The following is a 24,017-nucleotide window of genomic DNA, read 5'->3' on the forward strand; positions in this document are numbered from 1 at the left end:
GACACAGTCTTCACAAAGAAGGGAGTGCTCCAGGGAAGGAACATTTAGGGCAGGGTCATATATTTGTTCTGTTTTGTGTTACGTACAGAGTTACACATCACGATGAGGAAGAAGATTCCAGAAAGTGACAGACTTTTTCTTAGTTTTCAGTATGTACAAGTCAGTATGACTTTCATCTTACGGGAGCCAGAGAGGTTCTTTTGTGTTCTTACCTTGATGTTGGCAAAGGCATTTTTTGGTTCTCTTTTTCTTTCTGAAGCAGATGGACAATATGTGCTGGGGGCAGAAATAGGGCCCATGCTTTGAGGTTTTGCCCAGTCATTTTGAGCTGGGTAAAATGTTAAAGGATAGCTTCCCTGGGAGCCCAGGATCAGGGCCCACAGATGATATAAGATAAAAATTACTTTTATCATTATAATTACTACTAAATGGAGGAATTTGAGACAAAAGCACCTTTCACAAGAGTACCAAGAAATCGAAATGATGCCTACAGAAGGTTACCTGCTCCATGGTCAACACAGGTAACAGAAGTGTTCACAGTCTCTGGACTCCTGCCCATCTCCTGCCCAAATCTTGGAAGCACACAGATCATTTAAAATCAGAATTTTAGGGGGCCTGCCTGGATGGCTCAGTCGTTAAGCGTCTGCCTTCGGCTCAAGGCGTGATCCCGGCACCTTGGGATTGAGCCCCACATCAGGCTCCTCCGCTGGGAGCCTGCTTCTTCCTCTCCCACACCCCCTGCTTGTGTTCCCTCTCTCGCTGGCTATCTCTGTCAAATAAATAAATAAAATCTTTTTAAAAAATAAAATAAAATCAGAATTTTAGAACTGCTAGACACCTTAGAGATGTCTGGCACCATTCCCTTGGACTACAGAGTAAAACAGAGTAGCTCATTGTCACAAACTAACTTAAACATGAAGTGCCCCCTGGATGCACTAAGTTCTTTCTCTGCAAATGTTGACTAATGTAAGTCACATCATACCATATAAACACTGCGATGGCTGGGAAGTAAATAATCACAGGTAAGGGAATATTTTAGCCATGTTTATAAGCATTGGCTCACTTCGTAGAAGAGGCTGAGTGTTTTTAAATACTATTTCAGACCTGTCTTACAGCACACTCTGAACATACCAGAGCCTGAATCGACTAAAAAAGATAGTTGGTTTCAGTAACTTTAATACCAGAAAAATATTATACTGTCTCTATTCCTAAGGATCCTGGAGTATCTCACCAGAGGTCCTCCACTGAGATAATTATCTTCATGATCACCGTGGGCAGAGGTGAAAAGGCCAGCTGAATTCATTCCAGTTGGCCACACGACAAGAAAATGCTGATACTTGATAGGTTTCCAGATCGAGAAGCCCAGAGATAAGATGGAAATAATACCCTGTATGGAACAACAAGAGATTTGGAGTCAATTTGGGGATCCCACTTAGGTTTCTGACACTAAAATCCTCTGTGGCTCGTATTGTCTGAGTCCCCATCTAACCATCTAGAAAATGGGCCTAATAATATCTACATCCTAGCTGAGAAGTTTAACAGGGACTATGCTACAAAGAGCCAGTATGGTGTCTCTTAAGAGCAGGTGCTCAGGAAGCCATAATTACTATTGAGTCTATTTCTTTTCCAGAAGAAAGAACACATGTTGAATCCATGTTTCTAATAGATGACTCACCAGATGATTTTCAAACCTGAAGGAAGGTCAAGAAGCTACTCTGTGTCATATTTCTCTGAGAAATCATGTTTTTGCAGTGGTGAGGAAAATACAATAGCACCATCATCACTAGGAGTGGGGAGTTTCCCATTACCATACGGCCATGTTGACGCCCTTAGCTCAGGGCCACCAGAAAGGGCAGCTGGGGGCGGAGGCACAGGCCAAGGCTGCTAAGTGTGGCTGGGGCAGGCAGAGCTCTGAAGCTGAACTCCCGTCTAGATTAGGATAGTGAGGTCTCTTCACAGATAGAGGGCCATTGTCTGTGAGCCCTGACATGGAAAGGTGGAGAATTTCTATTGCGATTCCCTCTCTGACCCTTAGGATATGCAGCAAAGTTCCATTTAATTTTTTAAACTTTGAGGGACTTCCTGGTTTTCTTTTCATTATGACTACAGGCTCAATTCCCCTGTGGTCTAAGAATAGAATCTAGTTAATGTCAGGCTTTTAAAATTGTAGACTTGATTTGTGACCCAGCATACCATCTATTTGGGTAATATTCTGTGACCACTAGAAAAGAATGTATTCTGCACTTATTAGGTAATGTTCCATATATGTCTATTAGGTGACATTTGTTACCAATGTTTTGTCTGCTTTCTCTATCAGATACTGAGAAAGCTATATTAAAACCCTCAAACAATGCTGCTCTATTCAACACTGCATTGGAGAATCTACCCAGAGTTATAAGGCAAGAGAAACAAAAGGTATAAGAATTGAGGGGATAATTGTCATTATACACAGATAATATGATGGTGTACACAGAAAATCCAAAATAGTCTATAAATACACTATTAGAATTAAAAATGGAATTTAGAAATTTGAGATGGACCATAGCTTACTGTTAGACCGTTTCTGGAAGATGTGTAGAAAATGTTGATCTTGGAGTGGGACACAGACTGCACTAACCTTTTGAAAAGATTCAGTGGGACTTCATAAAAATGTGACGTTTCTCCTTATCTCATGACCATTAAGAAAATGAAAAGGCAAGCCATAGACTGGGAAGTAAAGATTTGCAACACACACACGGACAAAGACTTGTCAATAAAGAATTCCTATGCATCAACCATAAAAGACAGTCTATTTAAAAATGAATACTTCAAATGTTGGAGAGGATGTGGAGAAAGGGGACCCTCTTACACTGTTGGTGGGAATGCAAGCTGGTGCAGTCACTCTTAAAAACAGTATGGATGCCCCTCAAGACGTTTACAATAGAGCTGTCCCATGAGCCAACAACTGCACTACTAGGTATTCATCTCTAAGATACAAATGTACTGATCCAAAGGGGCACCTGCACCCCAATGTCCACAATAGCCAAACTGTGGAAGGAGCTGAGATGTCCTTCAACAGATGAATGGATAAAGAAGATGTGGTCCATATACACAATGGAATATCACTCAGCCATCAGAAAGGATGAATACCTACCATTTGCATCAACATGGATGGAACTGGAAGGGATTATTCTAAGTGAAATAAGTCAATCAGAGAAAGACAATTATCATATTATTTCACTCATATGTGGAATATAAGGAATAGCGCAGAGGACAATAGGGGTATGGGGGGCACTGAATGGGAAGAAATCAGAGAGGGAGACAAACCATAGAGACTCTTGACTCCGGGAAACAAACTGAGAGTGAGGAAAGGGAGGTGGGGGAGGGGTAACCGGGTGATGGGCATTAAAGAGGGCACATGATATGACTAACGGTGGGTATTATACTGAACTATAAATCACTGAACATTATATCAAAAGCCAATGATGTACTATACCTCGGCTAAAAATAAAATAAAATTAAATTGAATTAAATTTAAATTAAATTAAATTTTAAATTAAAATGGATGTTTCTCAAAAGATGGCCAATAAGACAGGAAAGGGTGCTCAACAGTATTATTTTCAGGAACATCCAGGACCTTTCTAAAACAAAAACATATACACAAACCAGTATTCCCTAGATGGATGACATCTTATTTCTGAGGACAACTTGGAGAACAGACGAGCATCCAAGTCAAGTGATGGAATTCCTGACACTCAGAGGGTGGACAATTGACCTAAGTTAGGGCTGAGGATCTCAAACTACAGTACAATTTCTAGGCATCATTCGGTCCTCTAAAGGCAGATAACTACCACACCCCTTCCTACACCACACAGGTTGTTTCCCAACCCCTACCATAAAGGAAGAAGATCAGAAACAGATAGGACTGGTAGGAAAGAGCAAAAATCACATGTGGGGATTATCCTGAAACACACTGATCACATAACTAGTGTAAGGAAGTGTAGGGAACTGACATGGACACAGACCCAAGAGGTACTTCTTTGGAAAATATTGTCTGAAATCGCCACATGCTGGTACCACCTAATGAGGGCTCTGAGCATACCCTAGAATGCATATACTCACAAGGGTTTGCGACATGGTCTCTGAGGACTGAAACTCTTCAAGACCTCAAAGTTTACCAGATTGACTGCTGGATTAAGAGATTCCCATGTTCTGAGAACAGATACCAACTAATTGGAGGCTCACCTGGGCTCTCTCAGAGGCCCTACAAAAGGCTGGACCGTTCACTGAAAATCAATAGAAGAAAGAAAGAAAGAAAGAAAGAAAGAAAGAAAGAAAGAAAGAAAGAAAGAAAGAAAGAAAGAAAGAAAGAAAGAAAGAAAGAAAGAAAGAAAGGAAGAAAGAAAGAGAGAGAGAAAGAGAAAGAAAGAAAGAAAGAAAGAAAGAAAGAAAGAAAGAAAGAAAGAAAGAAAGACAAGACATCAATGATAAAAAAAACTTCAAAAGGCTATTCTGGAGTGGGAAAAGCAGATTCCAGATGAACAAAACAGAACCACTCCTTACCTTAAGTCCTACTACAGAAATGATACTTTTCTGAGTAGGACAGAGAGACAGAGAGTCAGTCCTACACATCCAATGAGGGTCAGCACAATATGCAAAACAAATAGCTAGAAAACTGGTGAATGATGAATCTGTTCAAGAAAACCAGAATGAGGTGTATCTATTCTCAGACTCATGGCATTAACTAGTGACACAAAACTGTGGTTGGAAATAGGTCAGAAAAATGACTGCCCAGTAGAAAATAAGAACATAGGAGTTAAGAACATATGGCAGAAATTAGCGCTGGCTGGGGCCCCTGGGTGGCTCAGTCGTTAAGCGTCTGCCTTCGGCTCAGGACATGATCCCAGAGTTCTGGGATTGAGCCCCGCATTGGGCTCCCTCCTCCTCTGGGAGCCTGCTTCTTCCTCTCCCACTCCCCCTGCTTGTGTTTCCTCTCTCGCTGGCTGTCTCTCTTTCTGTCAAATAAATAAAATCTTTTTAAAAAAATTAGCCCTGGCTGACATTTCCATCTTCGTCATGCATGTTTCTGTACATCAGAAGAATAACTCTAAATTAACCAAATTAAACACCAGGCAGAGAACCTCATTAGGAAAATGAGTGAGGCCAACATATCTAAAAACGTCATTTAAAAAAACAATGATTTTTGGCAGAAGAGGAAAACAAATCAAAATGGAACCATCCATGAACATGAAGGATAATGGAATATGAAACCGGAACACATAGATATGGCAATCAATACAATCATTGCATGGGCACATCACCAAAGAGGTCGTGCTGGCATAACAAGGAACATAGAGGAAGCAAAATGTATACTGTTACCAAACGACTCACTGAGAGAGAGAGAATGCCATAATTGCCAAAGTTAAAGCCAAGAGATCTTTAATGAATACCCCACATAAAGTCAAAGCTGACAGACTCTTCCAAAATATACAAATTGAATATAACCAACCCTTGTCTGTATCAAAGAATAAACTATACCCATGTACCATTATAAACACATGGTCAAAAATAGTGTTCTCCTATTCTTGCCAGAAAAAATGCTTTAAACACTATTATCAAAGCATTAGAAATCTGGATTCATTGCTATGGTATCCCAATCATTATAAATCAGATCATGGCACCCGCTTCACAGGAAAGCAAATACAACAGTAGGCTAAGGAACGAGGCATAATGTGGAACTTCCACTTACTCTACAACCCAACTACCACTGGGTCAATTGAAAGGTCGAGTAGCTTGAGAAATCAAGGAATCAATCCCATTTAAAATTGCACCAAAAGCCATAGGATACCCAGGAATAAACCTAACCAAAGAGGTAAAAGATCTATACTCAGAAAAGTATAGATCACTTATGAAAGCAATTGAAGAAGATACAAAGAAATGGAAAAACAGTCCATGCTCATGGACTGGAGGGGAAAAAATGTTAAAATGTCTTTGTTACCCAAAACAATCTACACATTCAATGCAATCCCTGTAAAATAACACCAGTATTTTTCGCAGAACTGGAACAAACAATCCTAAAATTTGTATGGAACCAGAAAAGACCCCGAACAGCCAAAGGAATGTTGGGGGAAAAAAAAGGAAAGCTGGGGGCATCACAATTCCGGACTTCAAGCTCTATTACAAAGCTGTCATCATCAAGACAGCACGGTACTGTCACAAAAACCGACACATTGATCAATGGAACAGAATAGAGAACCCAGAAATGGACCCTCAAGTCTATGGTCAACGAATCTTCAACAAAGCATAAAGAATATCCAGCAGAAAAAAAGATGGTCTCTCCAACAAATGGTGCTGGGAAAATTGGACAGCCACATGCAGAAGAATGGCACTGGAGCACTTTCTTACACTGTCCACAAAGATAAACTCAAAATGGATGAAAGACCTAAATGGGAGACAGGAATCCATTGAAATCCTAGAGGAGAACATAAGCAGCAACTTTTTTGACCTCAGCTGCAGCAACTTCTAGCTAGACATGTCTCCAGAGGCAAAGGAAATGAAAGCAAAAATGAATTATTGGGACTTAATCAAGATAAAAAGCTTTTGTTCAGCGAAGGACATAGTCGACAAAACCGACAGACAACCTATAGGATGGGAGATTTTTACAAATTTCTTAACAGATAAAGGGCTACTATCCAAGATCTATAAAGAACTTACCAAATCAACACCCAAAGAACAAATAATCCAGTCAAGAAATGGGCAGAAGACATGAATAGACATTTCCCCAAAGAAGACATACAAATAGTCAACAGACTCATGAAAAATTTTTCCACATCAGTTGCCATCAGGGAAATACGAATCATAAGATACCACCTCACACCAGTCAGAATGGCTAAAATGAACAAGTCAGGAAATGATAGATGTTGGCGAGGATGTGGGACATCCTCAGGAATGGGACAGACGTAGGAACCCTCCTACACTGTTGGTGGGAATGCAAGCTGGTGAAGCCACTCTGGACAACAGTATGGAGGTTCCTCAAAAAGTTAAAACTAGAGCTACCCTATGACCCAGCAATTGCACTACTAGATATTTACCACCCAAATACAAACGTAGTGATCTGAAGGGGCACCTGCACCCCAATGTTTATAGCAGCAATGTCCGCAATAGCCAAACTATGGAAGGAGCCCAGATGTCCATTGACAGTTGAATGGATAAAGAAGATGTGGTGTATATACATACACTGGAATATTACTCAGTCATCAGAAAGGATGAATACTTACCATTTACAATGCATGGATGGAACTAGAGGATGTTGTGCGAAGCAAAATAAGTCAATCAGAGGAAAATAATTATCATATGACTTCACTCATATGTGGAATTTAAGAAACAAAACAGAGGGGATGCCTGGGTGGCTCAGACAGTTAAGTGTCTGCCTTCACCTCAGGTCATGATCCCAGGATCCTGAGATCAAGTCCCGCATCAAGCTCCTTGCTCAGCGGGGAGCCTGCTTCTCCCTCTGCCTGACACTCCCCCTGCTGTGCTCTCTCTCTTTCTCTCTGACAAATAAATAAATAAAATCTTAAAAGAAAAAAAGAAACGAAACAGAGGATCATAGAGGAAGGGAGGGAAAAATAAAACAAGATGAAATCAGACAGGGAGACAAACCATAAGAGACTGTGAACCATAGGAAATAAATTGAGGGTTGCTGGAAGGGTGGGGGGGATGGGGTAACTAGGTGACGGGCATTAAGGATGGCATGGGGTGTAATAAGCACTAGGTGTTATATAAGACTGACGAATCACTGAAACTCTACCTCTAAGACTACTAATATACTATATGTTAATTGAATTTAAATAAAATAAAATACAATTTAACAAAATAAATTGTGTTGGGAAGTTGGATATTCCCATGTCAAAGAACAAAGATGGACTCTTCCATTTCACCTTTTACAGAAATGAACTAAATAATGAATCAAAGACCTCAATGAAAGTCCTAAAACTGTTCATCTCCCATAAGAAAACATAGGGGAAAAGCTTCATGACACTGGATAGGACAATGATTTCTTAGATAGGACACCAAAAACATAGCAACAACAAAAATAAAAGGCAAAGAGGACTACATTAAAGTAAAAAACTGTTGTGAATCACAGGACACAACAGGTGAAAAGGCAACCTACAGAATGGGAGAAAGTATTTGCAAATCATATATCTGATGGTGAGTTAATATCCAGAATAAATAAAGAACTCATGGGGTGCTGGAGGGCTCAGTCATTAGGCGTCTGCCTTCAGCTCAGGGTGTGATCCTGGCATTCTGGGATGGAGCTCCACATCAGGCTCCTTCGCTGGGAGCCAGCTCTTCCTCTCCCACTCCCCCTGCTTGTGTTCCCTCTCTCGCTGGCTGTCTCTTGCTCTGTCAAATAAATAAATAAAATCTTAAAAAAAAAAAAAAAGAACTCATACAGCACAATAACAAAACAAATGACTTGATTTTAAAATGGGCAAAGGACTTGAATTGACTTCTCCAAAGATGTATGCAAATGACCAAAAAGCATATGAAAATACACTCTTATGACTAATAATCAGAGATTAAACCAAAACCACAGAGCTATCAGCTCACATTCATTCTGATGGGTACTGAAAAAAAAAAAAAAAAAGACAACCAGAAACAGAAAACTCCAAATGTTGGCAAAGATGCGGAGAAACTGGAACTTTTGTGCACTGCTGGTGTGATTGTAAAATGGCGTACCACTATGGAAAACAGTATCGAAGCATCTCAAAAACTAAAAATGCAGGTACAGTATGATCCAGCAATCCCACCTCTGGGTATATATTCAAAAGAATCAGAAAGCAAGTTCTGGAAGAGATATTTGCACACCCATGTCACAGCAGCACTCTTCACAATAGACAAACGGCCAAATGGTAGAAGCAACTCAAATGTCCACCAATGGGTAAATGGATAAACCAAATGTTTAGACATCCGTCAATGAAATATCATTGAGTCTTACCGAGGAAGGAAATCCTGACACCTGCTACCACATGCATGAACCTTGAGGACACGAGGCTCCGTGAAATAAGCCCTCACAAAAAGACAAATACTGTAGGAATCCACAGCTGGGAGCTCTCCAAAGTAGCCATATTTCCAGAAATAGAAGCTAGACTGGTAGTAACCAGGAGATTCAGGGGAGGGGGAAAAGGGGGAAGCTGTGATTCAATGGGTGCAGACAGTCAAAGGCCCGTCAGAGAAAGACAAATACCATATGATCCCACTCATATGTGGAGTTTAAGAAAGAAAATAGATGAACATGTGGGAACAGGGAAAAGAAAAAAAAAAGAGAAGGAAACAAACCACAAGAGAATTTTCATGATAGAGGACAAACTGAGGGTCCCTGGAGAGAGGGGGTGGGGGAGGGGCTAGATGGGTGATGGGGATTAAGGAGGGCACTTGCTGTGTAAGCACTGGGTGTCCTATTAAGTGATGAATCACAGAATTGCACTCCAGAAACCAATATTGCACTGTATGTTAACTAAAATTTAAATTAGAAATTTAATGGCAAAATTAATGTTATGATTTTTTACAATTTTTTTAAAGTACATTCTGTAAGATTTCATTTTCTAATAAAGATTTTATTTATTTATTTATTTTAGAGAGAGAGGGCATGGCATGAGAGTGACAAGAGAGGCAGGAGGTGGAAGGAGAATCGTGAGCCCATGCTGCACTGAACACAGACCCTATGTGGGGCTCGATCCCACGACCATGAGATGACATCCAGAGCTGAAATCAAGAGTCAGTGGCTTAACCGACTGAGCCACCATCCATCTCCTTGGGCATTAGTGTTGTTCCGTTCCCTGCTCTCTCCATCACTGCTGTGCTGAACACTCCTGAAAATACAACCGAAACACTGGACCAGAGTTGCCAGGGGTGAGTCCGAGGACGAGCATGCTAGGTGATGGGTGCACCTGCAGCCTGGGATGCGTGCTGCCCACTGTTCTCCCAGACAGGGGTGCCCGACACCCTTCTCTCCAGAGGAGCTGTTGGGGCCACCATGTCCTCAGGCACCTGAGGGCCACCCGGCCCAGGAATTCACCTTCTCCCGCAGAGGACAGATGGTACTTCTTTCTCTCCAGGAATAGGAACCCTGATCCCGGGAAAGGAGAGCTCTCCTGGGACTCGTGGCCCAGCCAGGCAGCCGTGGGCACCATGTATGTGACGGAGCCAGAACGGCTGGGCCTTGGAGGGAATGAGTGTCTTAAACCAGCTTTGCGCAGGGCACACGGGAGCAGCAGCCCCTGCTTCCTGGGGAGCAGTGATGTGTGCAGAAGGAAGGAGGCAGGGGCGGAGCCTTCCCAGCCACACCACAGTCTCTCCCTTGGTCCTGAAGCCAGCAGGAAGGGAGCCCCAAGGGCGGAGATGAGACTCCAGGAGGATTCCCATCCAGGGAAAGGGGACCTGCGGCCCCTGGAAGGCATTGAAGGCTCCAGCCCCACCAGCCCGCAGGCCATTTGCACAGGATCACCTCCGGCATTTCCTTAGCACGTTGTCCATGTTCGTGTGTGGACAGTGATTGGCCCAGTCAGGGATGGTGCATTTTCAGAGGCAGACTAGAAACCGTCCAGTGCCTGCTAGTGGGACAGAGGACCCCCGCCCATAGAAGCAGAGGATGTCCCTTTTCCTCCAGAGCTGGGGAAGGCAGCCATTATCCTGGGGCAGGACCTGGTCCAGGTGTGTGTCCTTTCTGAAGTCCCCACATTCAGTGGGCATCGTTCTGCCTGAGAAAGGCCCCCTCAGCCCTAGAGTCAGGAGCAGTGAGGGGCTGTCTCCAGCCCTGGCCCAGGATCACAACCTGAAACCATCCTATCTTTGGGAAGATGGGCCTCCTTCAGGAGCCAGGGAGAGGACTGGCCCCTCTCCCCTCCCCAGGTCCAGGATGCCCAGGACTCTGTAAGAACTCTTCATTCGAGGAGGAGTCCTGGAGAGCGTGTGTGTCTCGTCAGCCCAACAACTGAAAGATCAAACCCAATGCTCAGGTTCTAACCGAAGCAGAATTTCCATGTACTCAAGTCCAGATTTACTGTGTGCAGCAAGGACACCTGCCCCTCCCCACTAGGTAAGTGGGTGCTGGGGAAGGGCTGTCTGGGCATGGGGACAGCCTCCTCCCCTCTTACGTGGCCTTGGGGGACCCCAGGGAAAGTCTTCCTTGCTCTCCTTCGCTCAGAGGGAGGGGCTGACCTCATGCTCCTGGGGTCCCCACTGTGTCTCCACTCCTGATGAAGAGCCACCCATGGATCTTGTGTCAGGAGTGTGGTCTGCCACTGCTCCTGGGCTCCCAGCCAGGGGCCTGGCGGCTGCATGGAGGGACTAGATTGCTTTTGGGGGGAGTGGTGCTCACTGGTGACCCTGCTCACCATCCCCCACAGTGGTCTGCAATCCAGGCGCTGTGCCCAGCGTAGGTCAATCACCAGCACCCCACATGCTCCTTCCATGGGAATGATCATTCAGCATCACCCCATTGCACACAGGAGGAGAGCGAGGCCCAGAAAGGGGAGGCAAATGGCTCCAGTCACAGGGCTGCTCTGCAGAGAAGCTGGAAGGCCAGCCCTCTCAAGCCCCCACTAGCCCAGCCAGAGACTCCCTGAGCCCAGGGTGAGCCCTCCCCGCCTGCCCAGCCACTCACTTGCCCCTGAGTTTGATAAGGGCCTGTTCTTCTTGGCTCTGAAGGTGTTGCTGGTCGACTGGGAGCGGGAGTCCAGCTGGCGGGACAGGCGGTAGCTACAGGACAGAGTGACACGTCTGAGCTAGCAGGAGCCACACACTGGTCTCCCTCCAGGAGCCTGCCCGGGAGCTGGAATCTGGGTGCCCTTGGGTCAACACGCAACAGGGTCTGTGTCGCCCAGGGAGCCATGGTCCTCAAGGAGAGTCCACTCTGCCCTCTCCCCACACCTGCCTGGCCTCACCTCTCCTCACTGTGGGGCTCCGAGACCCGGAACCAGGCCCCATAGGGCTGCTCGGGCTCCAGCTTGTAATTATTTTGCAGCCCCTGAGCAGCTGGATTTCCTGGGGCTGGAGGGAGGACTGGCTGCAGACAAGGACTGGGCTGGGGAGGATGCGGGGCCTCATGGGGGGGGGGACAGGATGGGGCAGGGGCCAAGTCCTGGAGCCCCAGCTCATGTCTGAAAATGGCTGAAATCCCTGAATGCCCACGGGGTCCCTCATTACAGTAACAACACCCTCACACTCGGGCATCCTGGTGGTGGGCCTCTCCTCCCTGGCCTCCTTCCCACCCCTCTGACTCTAGCCAGGGCTGCAGCCAAGGGCAGACTGGACTTCTGCCCAGGTCCTGCCAGGAAGATGAGGGAAAATGAGGAGAGGAGAAGGGGAAGGGGCGGACAGATCTTCTCCCTGCCCTGAGTCGGCCTCCATTGCTGCCTCCAGGTCCCCAGACTCAGCCATGCACTTAGCTAGACCCTGGGAGGGAATCTGCATTCCAGGCCAGCTGGATGGGGGGGTATTCAGTAACCTCTGTGTCCCCAGATGTCCAACCCACCTGGCCTTGCACCCTGAGGCTTGCTGGCCGGGGTGGGCATGGTTCTGGGGCTCAGCAGACTTTGGGGCCACAGAGCACTTGACGGTGGTGAGGGAACATGGGGGACCGGTCAGGTGCAGAGCCACGGGTCTCGTGCACATCTGCCACAGGGCTCGGTCATGATACACGTGCTGTGTGCAGGTCCCCTGTGCACACCTGACCCTCTCAGTGGGGAGGTCTGTGTGCCTGGTGTACCTGTCCTCCACCTACCCCAGGGGAGTGGCCACGTTCAAGCATTTCCATGTCCAACCCTCAGGGACAGTTGGGAACCTGGGGTCCAGAGAGGCAGGGACTGGCCCAGGACAAACGAGGGGTGCAGAGTCCAAGGAGCAGGGCTGCTCCCCAGTCTTAGGCCAGCATCAACCCTCCCATGAGGTTCACTTTGGGGGTGAGAGCCCCTCAGATCCTCGGGGATAGATCCCCACCCCGTCCCATGTGGGGACATGACCTTGGGCATCCCCAGACAGGTAGAGGCATGAGTACCTGCATACACACACACACACACACACACACACACACACACACACACACCACTCTGACTGCCCAGCTGGGGGTCAGAAGGGGAGGACACCCTGGGAGCGAGGTGGGTGACAAGGGGAAAGAAGAAAGAGGTCAGAGACAGCTGGGCCACGGGGCAGGTGCATCAGGACTCCTGGCAAAACCCCAGATCCATAGCATGGGGAGGGGAGACACGTGAGGCTGATGGTCAGGGGGTCCCCAAGGGGCTCAGGATGGTTGCCAGGGCACTGGGAGAGGACAGGGTCAGGGTCCAGTGTCCATCACCTCCCTGGGCACCTGGAAGTAGGAAGAGACACCCCCCCCCCAGTGCAGAGGGGGCTCAGCTTACTCTACTGTCAATTGGGCTGTAGAGACGGGCTGTCCCTAGGGTTCCACAGACTTGTAGAAGAGCCTGCTGGCCTTGGGTCTCCATCCCTGACCCACTGTGCTCCCAGTCCTGGGAAAATGCTTTGTACTCCCTCGAGGTTCTTCTGAGCAGAGGGCAGCCTGGGGGCTGAGGACCTGGATATGCAGAATGTGGCAGAGCGCTGACCACTGGTCTGGGGACCAAGGTCAGGACCCTCCTTGGTGCGGCCTCAGGGTCCCCATTTGGAAGAGATTCCAGAGTTAGTGCTCTGACCAGGGTGAGGAGGCCTGAGGAAGGAACTGAGCACCAGGACAGGAGAGGGAAACAGGGACAGGGAGACTCCTGGGGTTTCTCACATCACCCCCGGAGCCTGCAGATCCTGCTCCTGGGAGACACACAGAGACAGAGACAGAGACAGAGACAGAGACAGAGATTGAACACAGAAGAGAGGGAACCAGAAGTCACAGACTTTCCTCCATCAGCTTGGAAATGGGATCCCATCATTTTTGCTCCATTCTCTTCCTTAGAGCACAGTCACAGAGGCCATCCACCCTGGAGGGGAGGGGATTCCCCAGGGATGTGTGACCAGGATTTGGGAATGCCCGGGAACCACTGTGAAGACTGCCCAGCACATGGGCACAGACGAGGCCCGGGGACCTGAGCCTCAACCTAATGGGAGCCCCTGGAAGTCTGTGTTGTGAGAGGACAAGGTCGGAATCTGTTCATTGCAACCTTCCCACGGGGCTGGGACACAGGCAGGAGGGGGTTGGCTTTGCCTGGACCCCAGAGCAGACCCAGCCCCTCTGAGCTGTGTTCCATGCCCCGCCCAGCCCCTGGCTCATCCTTGCATTGCCAAGTGTGTGCCCCAGCCTCCTGTGACAGCAGGAACGGAATGTATGTAGAGGTCCTACCCCGATGGTGTCCCTAGAAGTAGAAGCCAGAACACCCCACTGTGCAGATGGGGAGCCTGGGGAGGCCCTGAGAAGCACAGGGTCTGTCCAGGGTCACGGCCCTGGTCATGAGCAGGAGCCCGGTCTGAACCTAGCTCTGTGTCCTCACAGCGGGGACACCGGCTGCACCCAGGACTTGCGGGGGCTGTGGGTGGGCTGTGTGGGTGTCACTGTATGGATGGGCCATGGGGGGGAAGGGTGAGCATTGAGCAGCTGGGGGAGGGGGCCCTCGGGGGGCTCTTGTGTGGGGGGAAGTCGGGTAAGGGGACCCCAGGTGGTGGTGACCTCACTTCCCTGACAACAGAGCCCAACAGAATTTGGAACCCGGGTAACCAGGCACCCACATTCCAGAGCCAGCCCCCTGCCCAGCTCATTTCGTTGGAGATCCTTGAACGAAGAACATGTTTGCGTGTTGCATCCCCAAGTCCGGAGGCTGCAGGCTGAGGAAAGCGCGCCCTGCAAACACTTCCCCTCGCTGGGGATGTCGTGTCAGGGCTCCCCGACGCCTCTGGCCATTTGGCAGGAAGGACCGAAAGGTGAAACCAGGAGGCCCAGAGCCGGCCAGCCCAGCCCCACACACTCTGACTGTGCAGCCCCAGGTCCCCTCCCTGTGTGTGTGTGTGTGTGTGTGTGTGTGTGTGTGTGTGTGTGTGTAAGAGGGGTCACGCAAGGTGAGGCCACCCCGAGAAGGAGCAGGCTGATGAGGGGTCAGATGCCCGGTGGGCGGGTCATGTTCAAGGTCAAGCCTGGCTGGATGGGTCGGGGTGTGGGGGGCTGCGCCCTTCTGCCCAAGGTTTATCCCGAGCCCTGCAGGGATGGGTCACTGTCCCGGGTGCAGGGCTGTGCACACACAGGTCTGAGTCTGATCTAGGAGCAGCAGGGGGACTGGGCAGGACAGTGGGGATGGCCGGGCAGGGCTGTGATGCCCCTGGGCCGGCTACTGGTCCCTGTCTTTGCAGAAGACCATGGATGAGACTGAGCAGAGGCTGGTGGACACGCCCTCCATCTCCCTCTCGGAGGAAGTCAGTTCAGAAAGCTCTCCAGGTGCAGGCGTTGGGGACCACCAGGGAAGGCCTCTGACCCCGCCCAGGCCACTGTCCCTGGTGGTCCATTACTGGACTGTGGTCCATGAGCCTGAGGGTGAGAAGGCTGGGGCTGGGTGTGTGTGGTGTACGGGGATGGGTCGGAGCCGGCCCCACAGGGAGGAGCCCCCAGAGGCTGGTGTGGGGCCAGGAGCAAGGACTGGGCTCAGAGCACCCAGCGGGTGGACGGCAGTTGGGGAGACGTCCCGGGGAGGGTTCCTTCCTGGCTGTGGCTGCTCTGGGCACCCCTGGGCTGGGCTCTGTCTCTGCAAAGGCACAGGGAGAGGCAGGCACGAGGGTGAGCTTTTCTCTCACAGCTGCTCCACCATCTGAGGAACTAGAGCCAGCTCCAAGTTCATGGGCAGCTGCAGAGGGAGGGGTGGTGCCTGCAGCGACTTCAGCAGGACACCAGGAGCCAGCGGGTGACCTGGCACCTGCCCACGGAGAGCCTGAAGCTGTCCAGGAAGAGCTTGCTGGAGAACCTGCCCACGGAGAGCCTGCCCCTGCGCCTGCCACTGCTCCTGCCCTCACCCCTGCTCCTGGCCCTTCCCCTGCTGCTTCCCCTGCCCCTGCCTGTGCTCCTGTCCTTGCTCCTGACCCAGCTCCTGCCCTGGATCCTGCACCTGCCACTGCTGCTGACCCTGTCCCTCCCCTTGCTCCTGCCCCTGTCCCTGCTCTTGCATCTGTCCCTGCTCCTGTCCCTGCCCCTAGCCCCACCCCTGCCCCTACTCCTGCTCCTGCAGGGCTCCCAGAGCCACATCTAGAGCCCACAGCCCTGCGGGGACAGCTCCTTGTTCAATCACCCTTAGTTCCTTCACCCGAACCCGATGCCCCCCCACAATGTTTCGTCCCCTTCCCATATATTCTTTCTCTCTGGTATATTTTAACTGTTATATTATCTTTCCATGTTCTGTATGCTGTTTATTATTTATTTTAAATAAAATTAATCGTTTTCAGTTGAACACGTCATGAGCAAGAAGTACATTCCCGACGCTGTGCCATCGCGGCACAGAACACGGCGGCAGAACATTCCTTCCCCAAAGGACACGCTGAACCGGGAGCCCTCCCTGCCCCTTTCTCCCCCAGCCCAGACCCTCGCAACCCCTCGGCAGCTTTCTGTGTTCCTTAATCTGTTCTGGATGTTTCTGTAAGTGGAATCACACAATAGGTGCCTTCATGTCTGCCCACCTATTTTCAAAAAGGGACTCATTTCTGTGTTTATTTGACATAGAATTTCCCTTATTCAATATTGAAATCCCCAGTGGATTACAGATCAGATGTAATCATAGAGGCCCCTTTAGTAAATATGGGCACAATCTCGGGGCCGAGACCCCTGTTCCTGCTGGGACACCACAGCCTGACCCCAGACAGGACACGGCTGGTTCCACCTGTGACCCACACAGACACCAAGGAAATGCAGAAAGCTGGAAGACACCACAAAGGGCAAAAGCATTGCTCACAACCCAAGGCCAGAGAAAGGTTTCCCCTGCCTCTGGTCCAAACCGTGCTCCAAGTCACTGGGTTCCACAGGGACAGAGACCAAACACATGCAAGTCCAGGGGGAAGGATAGGCACACGGGAAGTATGTGTCAGAGATGCGGGAGCTCCCAGCGAAGGACTCCGGCAAAGGAAACCCTATGGAGGCAGCACTGGTCACGTTCAGATCAGCAGGTTTCTGGTCCAGGGACCAGCAGCCCTGGGGAGAATGTGAGGACACAGAAGTCCCCCATAGGTCCCCTGGAGAGAAGGGTGATGGGCACCCCTGTCTGGGAGAACAGTGAGCGGCACCCATCCCAGGCCGCAGGTGCACCCACCACCTAGCATGCTCGTCCTCAGACTCACCCCTGAAAACTCTCACTCGGTTTTTCACAGATGTATTTTCAGGAGTGTTCATCACAGTAGTGGTGGAGAGAGCAGGCTATGCACCAACACTAATGCCCAAGGAGATGGATGGGATCCTCGGTCCCAGTCCTCATGATAGAATGCCCTGTAGCTACTGTCACAGCTTCCTCTGGGGCACAGGATCGGGGAAGCCCCTCCTGAGACTCTCCTCCTGCCACCCTGCTCCTGGGAACATTCAGAATTGACTGAGGAGGAGATGGAGAGGATCCAGGATGACAGCAGGTCCGAGGAGAAGGATGGTCAGCACTGGGAGGACAGTTGGACGTGCCCTGAGCCACCTGATCCAGGGCCCGGGCTATGATGCCCTCGGACCTCACCCCAAATAATAGCTCCTGATGTAGGGACTCTACTTCCGTGGTTTCACTCCCTCCCTCCCTACATCATTTATTCACTCCATCATTTATTCCCCCCGCCTCTTTCCTTCCCCTCCACCCCTTCCATCCTCCCTCCCTCCCTCTTTCCCTCACTCCCATCCTCCCTCATGTCTTCCTTCATTCAGCAGAGGATCTGGGGTCCCTGCTGTGTACTGAGCACTGGGACTTCATCAGTGAGCACCCCCCAACCCACACAGTCACATCCACTGTGGGAGGTGACAGGGGGCAGTCCTCAGGGTTAGCAGAGGTGACGAGCACCAGGAATCTGCTCCTGAAAACAGAGGCCAGTTGCACAAAGAAAAGAATGGAGAGACCCATGCTTAGCACTTCCTCTAGAAAAATCTAGTCCTGAAAAGTGATGAAAAGTAAGTATATCCCAGACTTGATGCAATGTGAGTTCTCATGGCAGGTACGCACTGATTCCCAGAACCAACGAAGAGTAAATCATCAAGTGTTTGTGGGGGTTTGTGACACAACTTTTCTGACCAAATGACAGCGCTTCAGCCAACATCTCCAGGGCCTCCAAGTCTTCCCAAGGCCTCTGTGATCCTCTGACTCTTCCATCGACCTCCTTGGAAAGCTCTGTCCTGCCCGATGGACAGCCCTGCCCTCGGACACCCCTGAGACACTGATGACAGACGTCGAGGGAGACGGACAACCCGGCTCTCGGACACCCGTGAGACACCGACGACAGACGTCGAGGGAGACACGCGGAGACGGAAAGACCGACGCCGCGAGAACACCTGCTCTCCCCACAGCCGTCTGTCTGCAGAGCGCGCGCCGTCGCTACCGAACCTCCAGACGCCGAACCGACAGCCCGGACCGGGTGTGGACGCGGGGAGGACCCTGCGGGGCCGAGGCCGGGGGAGCATGACCACCAGGCGGCCGGAGGTTCCCTGACTGCAGACTGCCTGCGGAGCCCCCAGAACCGGATCCGTGTGCGCGTAAACACGGACCCGCGGACCAGCCCAGCGGATCAGAGCCCAGAAAGGGGAGACCCCACAGCCCCGTGCACAGCCCTGCCAGGGACCCCACGGCACCGCACACAAACCACGGAAACCCCACCGTCTACACAGCGCGCCCTTCCTCCGCGGGATCCTGTGAGCACGGACCCCTCGGCAGGACCCCCGCTTAGGCGGCTGCTCCTCACCTTCTCCTCCCGCGGCAGGTCCTGGGGAGACCCGGGTCCGTCGGTGTGGACGCGGAAACACGTCCTCTACTGCGGGTCCTGTCTGCGTGGACGCGGCCCCACGTCCTCCCGAAGTCTCCACAGCGGATCCTGAGGAGGCCGGGCTCCTGTCACTGTGGACACAGACCCACATCCTCCACAGCAGGTGGTGGGGAGTCCGGGCTCCTGACTGGATGAGGCCCCACGTCCTCCCGGGGCCTGGGCGTCAGCACAGAGGGTCCTGAGGACTTGGAACACCTGCCAGCGCACCCGAAAGCGCATGCTCTGCATGGGTCGCGGAGCGGGACTCGGGCGCCCCCTGCGGGCGGTGGGGGCAGTGCAGGGTGCGGTGCGCTCAGTTCAGTGGAGGCACCTGTCCCTTCTGGGGTCCAGCTGAATCCATTACATTTTGGAAATTCAAACCGAAATGGGGTCCAATTATCCCCTGACTTTTCCAGAAATAGAAACAATTAATTAGAAACCATACGGAAGTAAGTGAAATGCAGGCACAACCTTTACAACTTAAACTAAAATTCATTCAAAATTGTAGATAAATTTAAAATGTAAAACTATCAAAATATCAAAAAGAAAACATAAAAGAAAATCTACATGACCTTGGGTTCGGCGATAAGTTTAAACACAGGACACCAAAGGCCAATCCACAAAACAGGAAAATTGTTAACATGAACTTCCTAAAGTTAAAAAGGGAAGAATGAAGGGAGGGGGGTAAACAGAAAGGGGAATGAACCATGAAAGACTATGGACTCTGGGAAAAAAACTGAGGGCTTCAGAGAGGAGGGGTGTGGGGGAGTGGGATAGGCCGGTGATGGGAATCAAGGAGGGCAGTATTGCATGGTGCACTGGGTGTTATACATAAGTAATGAATCATGGAACTTTACATCAAAAGCTAGGGATGTACTGTACGGTGACTAACATAACATAAAAAAAAAATTATTATAAAAAAATAAATAAATAAAATGTAACCACTAAAAAAATAATAAAAAATAAAACTTCTGCTCTGTAAAAGACCTTGCTCAGAAAACTAAAAGACAAGCCACAAACTGGGAGAAAATATTTGCAAAACATATATCTGGCAAAAGATTTGTATTCAAAATATACCCAAAAAACTATCAGAACTGAACAATAAGGAAACAAATATCCGAACTGATAATGGGTAAGGGTCTGAAAATGCCTGGACAAAGAAGATATGCAGACACAGAATAAGCATACAAAAATATGCTCGGCGTCATCATTAGGAAAGAACAAGTGTAAACGACAGTGAGACAGCACTGCACACCTATCCCAAATGCTGAACTCCAGAAACAAGAACACCAACTGCTGGAAGGTGAGGAATGGCAGCAACTGTCCCTTCAGAAGACAGTTTGGCCATTTTCTCCAAACCTAAATAAGTCTCACGTTAAGGTCCAACAATTGTACTTCTGGTATTTAGACCACTGCTTTGAAAAGCTATTTCCAAACAAAAACATGCAGTTATGCACAGCAGCTCTATTCATGGTGGTTACAAACTTAACGAAGCCAGGATGTCCTTCCGGTAATGAATCCATAAGCACACTGAGTGCATCCGTGTGAAGGAAGCAGAATATGCCAGGCAAAATGTGCCTCTTTGGCACAAGGGTTATTTGGGTGGATTAATTTTAAGAAACAGCAGACATGGGAGAATCTCTGACAACTGGGTAAAAGTTGCTGTTTGGTGAGTGAAAGGTACGCTGATAAAGGAAAGCTCCATTGGTAGGCCTGTCTCCCTCTGTATCAGGAACAGAATGACTAAATCTCTAGAAACTCTTACTGAAAGAAAAAGCACAGACTTAAATCTGTGTAACAACCATTCCCTCACTTACTGTGCTCACCTGATAACATCCCTTAACTGGCCTTCCCACCACCTAAAATCTTTTGGTCTTTAGTTGAAGATGGCATTTAGGGTGAAGGCTGGGCCACTTCAAGCGGTTACTCCGTTTTCCTGGGTATCTCCCATGAATACAGGACATTTGAATGATACTAAACTTTGACTTGTTTTTCTCCTGTTAATCTATTCAGCAATAAAAAGAAATGAACCATCACCCCCATACAATGACATGGATGAACTTTACACGTATTTCTCTAAGTCAAAGAATCCAGTCTGAAAAAGTTACACACTGAGTGACCCCATTTGTAAAAGATTCTGGAAAAGGCAAAACTAGAGGTGATAAAATGATCAAGGGGTGAATTCCATCGTATTTTAATGATTTATACCTGCCATTATTCATTTGCCAAAATCCAAACATTTTGGGGCACCTGGCTGGCTCAGTCGGTGGAGCATGCAACTATTGATCTCGGGGTTGTAAGTTCGAGCCCCATGTTGGGTGTGGAGATTACTTAAAAATAAAATCTTTAAAAAACACAAACAAACATGTTTACATCCCCAAGAGTAAATCATAAGCTACTGAAATAGTTACTAAGGATGTGGGAGTGTCACAGCATGGTGTAGGGGCCAAGGGCAGGCTGCCCCAAATCTGCCACTTTGACATATAGATATTTTAAATAAAAGTTACTTAAGAGACAGCCTATGTAAGAGGGACACTCAAACCCTCCTCTGTCCCCCTGGAAGCAGGAAATCTATCTGCACATGAAGATCTCCCTGTACCAGGAGGTGAAAAGACTTCCTAATCACCAGAGATGGGAAATTTAGAGCCCAGAAGGCTGCATAAACAACCCTTGTTACTTTTGACTAACTTACTACCCCAGCCTGAATTCTGTTTAGAATTCCTTACTAATTGAAGCTCCCAAGGTTGTTTTCCTTCTTCTGTGAATTTCTCACAGATTTATTTTCTCTTTGTCCACAAAGTATAAAACCTGCCGGCCTTCGTCATTTAATCATGTGAACATGATTAAACTTTGTGGGCTTTTTCCCTCCTGTTAATCTGTTTCATGTCAATGTATAATTCCCAATCCAACTGAAAGAACCTTGAAATGAGCAAACTTTCTTCTGCCCCTTCAGTGGGATACAGAAAATGACAAAGACTCTAACTGTACTGGAAATGTATGAAAAAACACCCACTGCAGGTTGTATGGCAAAAGGTGCTGACCTAAGTAAACTTTGGAAACGAGTGGAATCTGTAGACTAAAGGAAAAAGTTCTTTCCCATCAGGGTGGTAGCTAACCGATCTGAAAACTCCCCATCTGTAATCTGGAATGGGGCAGTGAATTAAATACATGGCAGGTGGTGAGAGCCAGTTTGTCACTGTTGGAGTAGAAAGTTACAGATCAGCCAAGGAAGAATATCACAATACAACCAGGTTGGAGACATCAGCATGAACTCATCTTCGGCTCAGTACGGATACAGACAGTACCACATGGACATCTTTAATTAGGTGTGTTTACATTGGTTGGAACACATGCATGTATTGCCTTCCATTGTCTGCTGAGCACATTCAGTTCCCACAGGCAAGACTTTAATACCATTCTCTAATAAAAGGAGCCAGAGCTCTTCTAAGATATTGCTAATAGTAGGACTGAGACTGTAAATATAGGAGCCAGGATAATCTTGAAGTATCAGAAAGTAAAGAAGTACCAGAGAAAACCCTACAAAGATGGAATGATGTCCACAGAAAACAGGAGACAATGGAAAGCACTGGTAAAAAATAAATGATTTGTTAAAAAGAAACCACAGGCCCCAAATGCAGTCACTTAACATTAAGAGACCCAGGTCAGCAAACGAGGTCTTACCACCTAACCCAACTGCAGTTTCACACACCCCCACCTCCAAGTAAACTTTAACCAGTCAACCTGGAATATGTACTGAATGGCCCCTTCTGTTCCCCTTAGGAGGGCAACCCTGCCTTAAACAATGCATTGTTTGCTAACGATTTCCTTTTTTCAATTCCCTGTCTGCTTTTTAAAAGCCTTTCCTTCGGTGCAGCTCAAAGGAGGTCCTTTCTATTTGCTAGATGGGATGCTGCCTAATTCATGAATTGTTCAGTAAGGCAATGTGATCTTTTAAATTACTCAGTTGTATTTTTTATTAACAGATTACACAGGTTTTTACAATTGGGGTTGAATAGACCTCTTCTAACAGAATTCCAAATAATAAATATAGACAGACACTCAGCTACCCATCAAGGAGGTGCAGCTGACTCCCCTCTCCTACAGTGTGTGGGCTCCGCACAGTGTCTTCCTGCTCACGAGGACACACCATAGGCACCTGGGAAAGTAACTTCATGGTGGGGAAGCCCGACCAACACAGCCTCAGCCAGGTGACCAAGGTTAACACAGACAGTGACAAGTGTTCCTTGCTGTACAGTGATGACAGAGCACTTTACCTCTGTGATCCGCTTCCCTGAAAACCACAACCCCCGTCTAACCATGAGAAAAACAAGTAAATCCCAATGCAGGTCTATGTACAAAATGCCTGACCAGTCCTTCCCAACACCATCCAGGTCATCAAAACAAGACAAGTCACAGCCAAGCAGAGCCTAAAGAGACATGACGACCACATGTCACGGGGTGCCCTCATGGGATCCTGGAACCAGAAAAGGTAGAACAGAGGGAACCTGGATAAGTATGGACTTCAGTAAATAATAACGTATCAACATTTGTTCATTAATTGTGACAATTTATGACAAATTTAAAGGTTAAATAAGAGAAACCTCTTACATCAGACTGAAAACCTAGAGGAAATGGGTGATTTCCTAATAAAAATGCACATTAACAAAATAGACCCTAAAATAAGGAAAAAACAAGCAGACCAATTAGCCGTCCAGGGCCTCTTCCTCGTGCTGATTCTCCTCTAACTGTTCTGGGGTTTTCCTCTCTGGGGACAGAGAAGGAACAGGGACAGAACTATTCTGGAGCTCCGCTGAGATCTGACCTCACTCACTGTCTTCCTCTCCCCCAGCCATGCTCCTCCCAGTGAGGACACGTGCACAGGGAGTCTCAGGGATTGTCAATCCTGATGTGTCACCTAGCACTCTGGATGGCAAGGGACTGGACACACTTACTGAAGTAAAAGAAGTTAATATATTTTAATGGTAGAAATATGTTAATACTTGCAAGAGACAAGTTAGCAGTGGTTTTGGACGGGCAGGTCCAGAGGCTGACAATCATCCTGCTAAGTGCTCTGGGGT

This window comes from Ursus arctos, unplaced genomic scaffold, assembly GCF_023065955.2.
Source record: "Ursus arctos isolate Adak ecotype North America unplaced genomic scaffold, UrsArc2.0 scaffold_15, whole genome shotgun sequence".
Classification (NCBI taxonomy): Eukaryota; Metazoa; Chordata; class Mammalia; order Carnivora; family Ursidae; genus Ursus; species Ursus arctos.